Below are 10,000 nucleotides of genomic sequence, written 5' to 3' on the forward strand. Positions count from 1 at the left end.
AGTTTGGCCGGAAAAGGGGCCTCTTGGTCGTATTGGGAGTTTGAAAAAATTCCCCCATTCATTTTCAATGGCGGAGGTACCAGGGGCAAGGCTGGGGGTACCAGGGGCGAAGCTGGCTGGGGGTACCAGGGGTAAGGCTGAGGGTACCAGGGGTGCAGCTGAGGGTACCAGGGGTAAGGTTGAGGGTACCAGGGGTGTTGCTGGGGGTACCAGGGGTCACCATTCATTTTCAATGGGGGAGGTACCAGGGGCAAGGCTGGGGGTACCAGGGGTGTTGCTGGGGGTACCAGGGGTAAAGAGCGGGCCGGCCCGGCGGGCGAGTGTGGCCGGAAAAGGGGCCTCTTGCTCGGATTGGGAGTTTGAAAAAATTCCCCCATTCATTTTCAATGGCAGATGTACCAGGGGTCGGTGTCCGCCAGACGGCGGTGTGGTAGGCAAAAGGCGGGCCGGCTCGGCGAGCGTGCGTGCCCGGGAAAAAGGCCTCTTGGCCGGCGTGAGAGTTTAATAATAGCGGGCCGGCTCATCGAGCGTGCGTGCCCGGGAAAAGGGCCTCTTGGCCGGCGTGAGAGTTTAATAATAGCGGGCCGGCCCGGCGAGCGTGCGTGCCCGGGAAAAAGGCCTCCTTGCAGGCGTGAGCGTTTAATAATAGCGGGCCGGCCCGGCGAGCGTGCGTGCCCGGGAAAAAGGCCTCCTTGCAGGCGTGAGAGTTTAATAATAGCGGGCCGGCCCGGCGAGCGTGCGTGCCCGGGAAAAAGGCCTCCTTGCAGGCGTGAGAGTTTAATAATAGCGGGCCGGCTCGGCGAGCGTGCGTGCACGGGAAAAAGGCCTCTTGGCCGGCGTGAGAGTTTAATAATAGCGGGCCGGCCCGGCGAGCGTGCGTGCCCGGGAAAAAGGCCTCCTTGCAGGCGTGAGAGTTTAATAATAGCGGGCCGGCTCATCGAGCGTGCGTGCCCGGGAAAAGGGCCTCCTTGCAGGCGTGAGAGTTTAATAATAGCGGGCCGGCTCTGCGAGCGTGCGTGCCCGGGAAAAGGGCCTCTTGGCCGGCCTGAGCGTTTAATAATAGCGGGCCGGCTCATCGAGCGTGCGTGCCCGGGAAAAGGGCCTCTTGGCCGGCCTGAGCGTTTAATAATAGCGGGCCGGCCCCGCGAGCGTGCGTGCCCGGGAAAAAGGCCTCCTTGCAGGCGTGAGAGTTTAATAATAGCGGGCCGGCTCATCGAGCGTGCGTGCCCGGGAAAAGGGCCTCCTTGCAGGCGTGAGAGTTTAATAATAGCGGGCCGGCTCGGCGAGCGTGCGTGCCCGGGAAAAGGGCCTCTTGGCCGGCGTGAGAGTTTAATAATAGCGGGCCGGCCCCGCGAGCGTGCGTGCCCGGGAAAAAGGCCTCCTTGCAGGGGTGAGAGTTTAATAATAGCGGGCCGGCCCGGCGAGCGTGCGTGCCCGGGAAAAAGGCCTCCTTGCAGGCGTGAGCGTTTAATAATAGCGGACCGGCTCTGCGAGCGTGCGTGCCCGGGAAAAGGGCCTCTTGGCCGGCCTGAGCGTTTAATAATAGCGGGCCGGCCCGGCGAGCGTGCGTGCCCGGGAAAAAGGCCTCTTGGCCGGCTTGGGGGATTGAAAAAAAATCCCCCATTCATTTTCAACGGGAGGGGTCGGCGGTACCGCTTGGTGTCCGCCAGACGGCGGTGTGGTAGGCAAATGGCGGGCCTGCACGGCGAGCGTGCGTGCCCGGGAAAAAGGCCTCCTTGCAGGCGTGAGAGTTTAATAATAGCGGGCCGGCCCGGAGAGCGTGCGTGCCCGGGAAAAAGGCCTCTTGGCCGGCGTGAGAGTTTAATAATAGCGGGCCGGCCCGGCGAGCGTGCGTGCCCGGGAAAAAGGCCTCCTTGCAGGCGTGAGCGTTTAATAATAGCGGGCCGGCTCATCGAGCGTGCGTGCCCGGGAAAAGGGCCTCTTGGCCGGCGTGAGAGTTTAATAATAGCGGGCCGGCTCATCGAGCGTGCGTGCCCGGGAAAAAGGCCTCTTGGCCGGCTTGGGGGATTGAAAAAAAAATCCCCCATTCATTTTCAACGGGAGGGGTCGGCTGGTACCGCTTGGTGTCCGCCAGACGGCGGTGTGGTAGGCAAATGGCGGGCCTGCACGGCGAGCGTGCGTGCCCGGGAAAAAGGCCTCCTGGCCGGCGTGAGAGTTTAATAATAGCGGGCCGGCTCTGCGAGCGTGCGTGCCCGGGAAAAAGGCCTCCTTGCAGGCGTGAGAGTTTAATAATAGCGGGCCGGCTCGGCGAGCGTGCGTGCCCGGGAAAAAGGCCTCCTTGCAGGCGTAAGAGTTTAATAATAGCGGGCCGGCTCATCGAGCGTGCGTGCCCGGGAAAAAGGCCTCTTGGCCGGCGTGAGAGTTTAATAATAGCGGGCCGGCCCGGCGAGCGTGCGTGCCCGGGAAAAAGGCCTCCTTGCAGGCGTGAGTGTTTAATAATAGCGGGCCGGCTCATCGAGCGTGCGTGCCCGGGAAAAGGGCCTCTTGGCCGGCGTGAGAGTTTAATAATAGCGGGCCGGCCCCGCGAGCGTGCGTGCCCGGGAAAAAGGCCTCCTTGCAGGCGTAAGAGTTTAATAATAGCGGGCCGGCTCATCGAGCGTGCGTGCCCGGGAAAAAGGCCTCTTGGCCGGCTTGGGGGATTGAAAAAAAATCCCCCATTCATTTTCAACGGGAGGGGTCGGCGGTACCGCTTGGTGTCCGCCAGACGGCGGTGTGGTAGGCAAATGGCGGGCCTGCACGGCGAGCGTGCGTGCCCGGGAAAAATGCCTCCTGGCCGGCGTGAGAGTTTAATAATAGCGGGCCGGCTCGGCGAGCGTGCGTGCCCGGGAAAAAGGCCTCTTGGCCGGCGTGAGAGTTTAATAATAGCGGGCCGGCTCGGCGAGCGTGCGTGCCCGGGAAAAGGGCCTCTTGGCCGGCGTGAGAGTTTAATAATAGCGGGCCGGCTCAGCGAGCGTGCGTGCCCGGGAAAAAGGCCTCCTTGCAGGCGTGAGAGTTTAATAATAGCGGGCCGGCTCATCGAGCGTGCGTGCCCGGGAAAAGGGCCTCTTGGCCGGCGTGAGAGTTTAATAATAGCGGGCCGGCTCATCGAGCGTGCGTGCCCGGGAAAAAGGCCTCTTGGCCGGCTTGGGGGATTGTAAAAAAAAATCCCCCATTCATTTTCAACGGGAGGGGTCGGCGGTACCGCGTGGTGTCCGCCAGACGGCGGTGTGGTAGGCAAATGGCGGGCCTGCACGGCGAGCGTGCGTGCCCGGGAAAAATGCCTCCTGGCCGGCGTGAGAGTTTAATAATAGCGGGCCGGCTCATCGAGCGTGCGTGCCCGGGAAAAAGGCCTCCTTGCAGGCGTGAGAGTTTAATAATAGCGGGCCGGCTCGGCGAGCGTGCGTGCCCGGGAAAAAGGCCTCCTTGCAGGCGTAAGAGTTTAATAATAGCGGGCCGGCTCATCGAGCGTGCGTGCCCGGGAAAAAGGCCTCTTGGCCGGCTTGGGGGATTGAAAAAAAATCCCCCATTCATTTTCAACGGGAGGGGTCGGCGGTACCGCTTGGTGTCCGCCAGACGGCGGTGTGGTAGGCAAATGGCGGGCCTGCACGGCGAGCGTGCGTGCCCGGGAAAAATGCCTCCTGGCCGGCGTGAGAGTTTAATAATAGCGGGCCGGCTCGGCGAGCGTGCGTGCCCGGGAAAAAGGCCTCTTGGCCGGCGTGAGAGTTTAATAATAGCGGGCCGGCTCGGCGAGCGTGCGTGCCCGGGAAAAGGGCCTCTTGGCCGGCGTGAGAGTTTAATAATAGCGGGCCGGCTCAGCGAGCGTGCGTGCCCGGGAAAAAGGCCTCCTTGCAGGCGTGAGAGTTTAATAATAGCGGGCCGGCTCATCGAGCGTGCGTGCCCGGGAAAAGGGCCTCTTGGCCGGCGTGAGAGTTTAATAATAGCGGGCCTGAGAGTTTAATAATAGCGGGCCGGCTCGGCGAGCGTGCGTGCCCGGGAAAAGGGCCTCTTGGCCGGCGTGAGAGTTTAATAATAGCGGGCCGGCTCATCGAGCGTGCGTGCCCGGGAAAAGGGCCTCTTGGCCGGCGTGAGAGTTTAATAATAGCGGGCCGGCCCGGCGAGCGTGCGTGCCCGGGAAAAAGGCCTCCTTGCAGGCGTGAGAGTTTAATAATAGCGGGCCGGCCCGGCGAGCGTGCGTGCCCGGGAAAAAGGCCTCCTTGCAGGCGTGAGAGTTTAATAATAGCGGGCCGGCCCGGCGAGCGTGCGTGCCCGGGAAAAAGGCCTCCTTGCAGGCGTGAGAGTTTAATAATAGCGGGCCGGCCCGGCGAGCGTGCGTGCCCGGGAAAAAGGCCTCCTTGCAGGCGTGAGAGTTTAATAATAGCGGGCCGGCCCGGCGAGCGTGCGTGCCCGGGAAAAAGGCCTCCTTGCAGGCGTGAGAGTTTAATAATAGCGGGCCGGCTCCGCGAGCGTGCGTGGCCGGGAAAAAGGCCTCTTGGCCGGCGTGAGAGTTTAATAATAGCGGGCCGGCTCATCGAGCGTGCGTGCCCGGGAAAAGGGCCTCTTGGCCGGCGTGAGAGTTTAATAATAGCGGGCCGGCTCATCGAGCGTGCGTGCCCGGGAAAAGGGCCTCTTGGCCGGCGTGAGAGTTTAATAATAGCGGGCCGGCCCGGCGAGCGTGCGTGCCCGGGAAAAAGGCCTCCTTGCAGGCGTGAGAGTTTAATAATAGCGGGCCGGCCCGGCGAGCGTGCGTGCCCGGGAAAAAGGCCTCCTTGCAGGCGTGAGAGTTTAATAATAGCGGGCCGGCCCGGCGAGCGTGCGTGCCCGGGAAAAAGGCCTCCTTGCAGGCGTGAGAGTTTAATAATAGCGGGCCGGCCCGGCGAGCGTGCGTGCCCGGGAAAAAGGCCTCCTTGCAGGCGTGAGAGTTTAATAATAGCGGGCCGGCTCCGCGAGCGTGCGTGCCCGGGAAAAAGGCCTCCTTGCAGGCGTGAGAGTTCAATAATAGCGGGCCGGCCCGGCGAGCGTGCGTGCCCGGGAAAAAGGCCTCTTGGCCGGCGTGAGAGTTTAATAATAGCGGGCCGGCCCCGCGAGCGTGCGTGCCCGGGAAAAAGGCCTCCTTGCAGGGGTGAGAGTTTAATAATAGCGGGCCGGCCCGGCGAGCGTGCGTGCCCGGGAAAAAGGCCTCTTGGCCGGCGTGGGAGATTGAAAAAATTCCCCCATTCATTTTCAATGGCGGGGGTACCAGGGGTAGAGCTGGGGGTACCAGGGGTAAAGAGCGGGCCGGCCCGGCGTGCGAGTTTGGCCGGAAAAGAGGCCTCTTGGTCGGATTGGGAGATTGAAAAAATTCCCCCATTCATTTTCAATGGCGGGGGTACCAGGGGTAGAGCTGGGGGTACCAGGGGTAAAGAGCGGGCCGGCCCGGCGTGCGAGTTTGGCCGGAAAAGAGGCCTCTTGGTCGGATTGGGAGATTGAAAAAATTCCCCCATTCATTTTCAATGGCGGGGGTACCAGGGGTAGAGCTGGGGGTACCAGGGGTAAAGAGCGGGCCGGCCCGGCGTGCGAGTTTGGCCGGAAAAGAGGCCTCTTGGTCGGATTGGGAGATTGAAAAAATTCCCCCATTCATTTTCAATGGCGGGGGTACCAGGGGTAGAGCTGGGGGTACCAGGGGTAAAGAGCGGGCCGGCCCGGCGTGCGAGTGTGGCCGGGAAAGAGCCCTCCTGGCCGGCCTGGGAGATTGAAAAAAATTCCCCCATTCATTTTCAATGGCGGGGGTACCAGGGGTAAAGAGCGGGCCGGCCCAGCGTGCGAGTTTGGCCGGGAAAGGGGCCTCCTGGCCGGCCTGGGGGATTAAAAAAATTCCCCCATTCATTTTCAATGGCGGGGGTACCAGGGGTAGCAGTACCGATTTTGGTCGTTAGGGGCGCTGTAGTAGGTAAACCAGATATGCGGAGTTAGGGGGTCAAGAAGGCGAAAGGCTTAGAAAGTGACCGTTCACCAAAATACTTTCCGAAACGTATATAGGGGGGCATGTGTCGGACGAGTCACCATGCTTTCTCGATGCTGGAGGTACCAGGGGCACAAAGTTGGCCGGGAAAGATGCCTCTTAGGCGGATTGAAAGCATGAGAAAATGCCCCCCATTCATTTTCAATGGCGGAGAGCGGGCCGGCCCCGCAGCCGAGTGTGGCCGGCGGAGAGGCGTCTCGGTCGGATGAATGAAGCGTGGAGCCGGCCTCTGACGGCGGAGCTCCGCACTTTCGAATATTTTCTATCTCCCCCTCCGGGCGGTCGACGGCAGTTGGGAAGGCCGCCCGAGAGGCGCCCGGGGCGGATACCTCGGGCGAAAAGCCGGCCTCTGACGGCGGAGCTCCGCACTTTCGAATATTTTCTATTTCCCCCTCCGGGCGGTCGACGGCAGTTGGGAAGGCCGCCCGAGAGGCGCCCGGGGCGGATACCTCGGGCGAAAAGCCGGCCTCTGACGGCGGAGCTCCGCACTTTCGAATATTTTCTATTTCCCCCTCCGGGCGGCCGACGGCAGTTGGGAAGGCCGCCCGAGAGGCGCCCGGGGCGGATACCTCGGGCGAAAAGCCGGCCTCTGACGGCGGAGCTCCGCACTTTCGAATATTTTCTATTTCCCCCTCCGGGCGGTCGACGGCAGTTGGGAAGGCCGCCCGAGAGGCGCCCGGGGCGGATACCTCGGGCGAAAAGCCGGCCTCTGACGGCGGAGCTCCGCACTTTCGAATATTTTCTATTTCCCCCTCCGGGCGGTCGACGGCAGTTGGGAAGGCCGCCCGAGAGGCGCCCGGGGCGGATACCTCGGGCGAAAAGCCGGCCTCTGACGGCGGAGCTCCGCACTTTCGAATATTTTCTATCTCCCCCTCCGGGCGGCCGACGGCAGTTGGGAAGGCCGCCCGAGAGGCGCCCGGGGCGGATACCTCGGGCGAAAAGCCGGCCTCTGACGGCGGAGCTCCGCACTTTCGAATATTTTCTATTTCCCCCTCCGGGCGGCCGACGGCAGTTGGGAAGGCCGCCCGAGAGGCGCCCGGGGCGGATACCTCGGGCGAAAAGCCGGCCTCTGACGGCGGAGCTCCGCACTTTCGAATATTTTCTATTTCCCCCTCCGGGCGGCCGACGGCAGTTGGGAAGGCCGCCCGAGAGGCGCCCGGGGCGGATACCTCGGGCGAAAAGCCGGCCTCTGACGGCGGAGCTCCGCACTTTCGAATATTTTCTATTTCCCCCTCCGGGCGGCCGACGGCAGTTGGGAAGGCCGCCCGAGAGGCGCCCGGGGCGGATACCTCGGGCGAAAAGCCGGCCTCTGACGGCGGAGCTCCGCACTTTCGAATATTTTCTATTTCCCCCTCCGGGCGGCCGACGGCAGTTGGGAAGGCCGCCCGAGAGGCGCCCCGGGGCGGATACCTCGGGCGAAAAGCCGGCCTCTGACGGCGGAGCTCCGCACTTTCGAATATTTTCTATTTCCCCCTCCGGGCGGCCGACGGCAGTTGGGAAGGTCGCCCGAGAGGCGCCCCGGGGCGGATACCCCGGGCGAAAAGCCGGCCTCTGACGGCGGAGCTCCGCACTTTCGAATATTTTCTATTTCCCCCTCCGGGCGGCTGACGGCAGGTGGGAAGGCCGCCCATTCATTTTCAATGGCGGAGGTACCAGGGGTGCCGCTGAGGGTACCAGGGGTGCCGCTGAGGGTACCAGGGGTGCAGCTGAGGGTACCAGGGGTGCCGCTGAGGGTACCAGGGGTGCCGCTGAGGGTACCAGGGGTACGGCTGAGGGTACCAGGGGTGCCGCTGAGGGTACCAGGGGTGCCGCTGAGGGTACCAGGGGTGCCGCTGAGGGTACCAGGGGTGCCGCTGAGGGTACCAGGGGTTCGGCTGAGGGTACCAGGGGTACGGCTGAGGGTACCAGGGGTGCCGCTGAGGGTACCAGGGGTGCCGCTGAGGGTACCAGGGGTGCGGCTGAGGGTACCAGGGGTAAGGCTGAGGGTACCAGGGGTGCCGCTGAGGGTACCAGGGGTGCGGCTGAGGGTACCAGGGGTAAGGCTGAGGGTACCAGGGGTAAGGCTGAGGGTACCAGGGGTAAGGCTGAGGGTACCAGGGGTACGGCTGGAGGTACCAGGGGTAAGGCTGGAGGTACCAGGGGTAAGGCTGGAGGTACCAGGGGTAAGGCTGGAGGTACCAGGGGTTAGGCTGGAGGTACCAGGGGTAAGGCTGGGGGTACCAGGGGTAAGGCTGAGGGTACCAGGGGCGAAGCTGGCTGGGGGTACCAGGGGTTGGGCTGAGGGTACCAGGGGTTGGGCTGAGGGTACCAGGGGTAAGGCTGAGGGTACCAGGGGCGAAGCTGGCTGGGGGTACCAGGGGTGTTGCTGAGGGTACCAGGGGTGCCGCTGAGGGTACCAGGGGTTAGGCTGGGGGTACCAGGGGTTGAGCTGAGGGTACCAGGGGTAAGGCTGAGGGTACCAGGGGTGTTGCTGGGGGTACCAGGGGTCGCCATTCATTTTCAATGGGGGAGGTACCAGGGGTAGGGCTGGGGGTACCAGGGGTAAAGAGCGGACCGGCTCGCCGGCCGAGCGTGGCCGAAAAAGAGGCCTCCTGGCCGGATTGAGAAATTAAAAAAATTCCCCCATTCATTTTCAATGGCGGGGGTACCAGGGGTATGCAGTACCGATTTTGGTCGTTAGGGGCGCTGTAGTAGGTAAACCAGATATGGGGAGTTAGGGGGTCAAGAAGGCTAAAAGGCTTAGAAAGTGAGCGTTCACCAAAATACTTTCCGAAACGTATATAGGTGAGCATGTTTTGAATGGGTGACCTCCAGGGCGACACAGGGGAGGCCCCTAAGAGTATAATCAGACCATCGTGAGGGTGTTTCCAGCCACCCAAAAGCACTGGAACGGCCTCTGACGGCGGAGCTCCGCACTATCGAATATTTTCTATTTCCCCCTCCAGGCGGTCGACGGCAGTTGGGAAGGCCGCCCGAGAGGCGCCCGGGGCGGATACCCCGTGCGAAAACCCGGCCTCTGACGGCGGAGCTCCGCACTTTCGAATATTTTCTGTTTCCCCCTCCGGGCGGTCGACGGCAGTTGGGAAGGCCGCCCGAGAGGCGCCCGGGGCGGATACCCCGTGCGAAAACCCGGCCTCTGACGGCGGAGCTCCGCACTTTCGAACATTTTCTGTTTCCCCCTCCGGCGCGGTCGACGGCAGTTGGGAAGGCCGCCCGAGAGGCGCCCGGGGCGGATACCCCGTGCGAAAACCCGGCCTCTGACGGCGGAGCTCCGCACTTTCGAACATTTTCTGTTTCCCCCTCCGGGCGGTCGACGGCAGTTGGGAAGGCCGCCCGAGAGGCGCCCGGGGCGGATACCCCGTGCGAAAACCCGGCCTCTGACGGCGGAGCTCCGCACTTTCGAATATTTTCTGTTTCCCCCTCCGGGCGGTCGACGGCAGTTGGGAAGGCCGCCCGAGAGGCGCCCGGGGCGGATACCCCGTGCGAAAACCCGGCCTCTGACGGCGGAGCTCCGCACTTTCGAACATTTTCTGTTTCCCCCTCCGGGCGGTCGACGGCAGTTGGGAAGGCCGCCCGAGAGGCGCCCGGGGCGGATACCCCGTGCGAAAACCCGGCCTCTGACGGCGGAGCTCCGCACTTTCGAATATTTTCTGTTTCCCCCTCCGGGCGGTCGACGGCAGTTGGGAAGGCCGCCCGAGAGGCGCCCGGGGCGGATACCCCGTGCGAAAACCCGGCCTCTGACGGCGGAGCTCCGCACTTTCGAATATTTTCTGTTTCCCCCTCCGGGCGGTCGACGGCAGTTGGGAAGGCCGCCCGAGAGGCGCCCGGGGCGGATACCCCGGGCGAAAACCCGGCCTCTGACGGCGGAGCTCCGCACTTTCGAATATGTCCCCCTCCACATCGCACCCATACACAAACTGACCGATATGCAACTTAAGACCCGCCTTCGGAGGGCCCCCACCGGCCCCGGCCCCCGCGCCGGCGCTTGGAGGTTCAGGCTCC

Source organism: Hippocampus guttulatus, unplaced genomic scaffold (assembly GCF_054856545.1).
Source record: "Hippocampus guttulatus isolate MCC_2025c unplaced genomic scaffold, RoL_Hgut_1.0 HiC_scaffold_68, whole genome shotgun sequence".
In the NCBI taxonomy this organism is placed as follows: Eukaryota; Metazoa; Chordata; class Actinopteri; order Syngnathiformes; family Syngnathidae; genus Hippocampus; species Hippocampus guttulatus.